Source organism: Microtus ochrogaster, chromosome 22, assembly GCF_000317375.1.
Source record: "Microtus ochrogaster isolate Prairie Vole_2 chromosome 22, MicOch1.0, whole genome shotgun sequence".
In the NCBI taxonomy this organism is placed as follows: domain Eukaryota; kingdom Metazoa; phylum Chordata; class Mammalia; order Rodentia; family Cricetidae; genus Microtus; species Microtus ochrogaster.
In genome coordinates, this window is record NC_022023.1 from 34416690 (window position 1) to 34418844 (window position 2155).

The following is a 2155-nucleotide window of genomic DNA, read 5'->3' on the forward strand; positions in this document are numbered from 1 at the left end:
AAAAAAAAAAAAAAAACCCAAAAATGTTGAAGCTAATCTCTTTTAACTTTTTTCGTGATCATGATCCATAACATCTTGTAACCAACACTCTAAACAAAGACAAATATCCATAATTCATTTTTTTGGGGGAAATGTGGGTATAGTTTTCTAGACTACTTCCTGTGGATTGGGGATGCTTTAGGGACCCAAAGAAAATTTAGTACTGTGGGACAATGATTTTACCTTGTAAACATTTGTTTCTTGTACTTGTTTAATAAAATGCTAATTAGCTGGTAGCCAGGCAGGAAGTATATGTGGGGCAACCAAGCAGGAAGTAGAGGCTGGGCAATGAGAACAGGGAATTCTGGGGAGAGGATTCTACAGTCTGCAGTCGTGATCCAGACACAGAGCAAGCAAGATGTGACTGCCTCACAGAAAAAGCTACTGAGGGGGCTGGAGAGATGGCTCAGTGGTTAAGAGCATTGCCTGCTCTTCCAAAGGTCCTGAGTTCAATTTCCGGCAACCACATGGTGGCTCACAACCATCTGTAATGAGGCCTAGTGCCCTCTTCTGGCCTGCAGACATACACACAGACAGAATATTGTAAACATAATAAATAAATAAATATGTTTAAAAAAAAAGAAAAAGCTACTGAGCCATGTGACTAACATAGACAAGAATAATGGGCTAATATATGTTATAAGAGTTAAATAAGAAGCCTGAGCTAATGGACCAATCAGTTTATAACTAATGTAGACCTTTGTGCATTTTGGGGCTGAACGGCTGCAGGACCCGGTGGGACAGAAACCCCAACAACAATTTAGGATTATGGTCAAGTTCTGACTGGAATATTCTGTGAGCCTGGATCATCTCAGCCAGCAGTCTTGAAGCTGTTCGGGATGTAGAACTCAGAGGAAACTGCAAGAGAGGTGCTCCGAAACGTTGGATCATCTGGGTTATCTATTCCCATTGGAGATTTTTCAGGGGGTCTTCATCGATCAAACCCCATTTTTCTTAACCAAGAATGAACCCCCAGCTTCTCATTTCCTGTTGAAACAAAACTAAAACCTCTTCTTCAAAGTAACATATCTTTTGGCTTAAATATTGAAGTAAAATTTTTTCAAAATACATATATATGTTATATTAATCCACAACATTTATAACCAAATTCCTTTTAGCTGCTGTTGCTCCTTCCTCAGCAGTCAAAAATTCAAAGACAACACAATAGCATATAGTACCCAGATTCTCTGTATTTTCCATTTTTATATTTTTTATTAAGTTTTTTTACTACAATCTTTTCTTATGTAAATATATTCTCAATGAAGCGTACATTTGCAATGTGGTGTCTTACTATATCCATATAGATTATTATAGGATATAGTGACCTATGAGGATGTACAAGTGAACTTCACTTGGGAAGAGTGGGTTTTGCCGGCTCCTTCCCAGAAGAGTCTCTACAGAGATGTGATGCTAGAACCTTGAAAGAACTTCATTGCTGTAGGTAAGAATGTATGTTTGAGCTGGAAAGCAATGTCACACTGGGAATCCCAGCATTCTGCAGGCAGATCTCTGAGTGTGAGGCCAGCATGGTCTACAGAGTGAGTTCCCAGGTAGCCAGGGCTATATAGAGGAACCCTGTCTCAAAATAAAGAATATCAGTTTTCCTCAACTTGCTAAACAAGGTGACAAGGCCTTCTTAGAGATTGGCGATTTTTTCTAATTTTGATTTAGAATGAGGAAGAATGTGGTAAATCCTGAGTTTTCTAAGGTTCACCAAAGATAGTAATTTCCATTTTGCATTATTTCCAGTAATATCAGTAATATATCACTTTTTTTTCCTGGTACTGTATTTTACCTTACAATAGAGAAGACCATAATATTGACAAACATTGTCAAAGTTCTAGAAGACATGGAGGTAATATTCTTGTGAAAACTGATATAAATGTGCCTCTGAAGAAAATTTAATATGCCCTAAAGTTTTAAGGTGAAAAAAACAGTTTAAATAAAAAGCTTAGCTTTGCAATGATTATTAAATTCCCAGAACATGATATGTCACAGTGTCTCATTGTGTTTGTAAGGCATTTAAATCAGAATCACAGCAGCGAAACAAAGCCATGATGGATATCATTATATTAACCACAGCCCTGTGAGAGCTACTCTATAAAAATTGTGAATG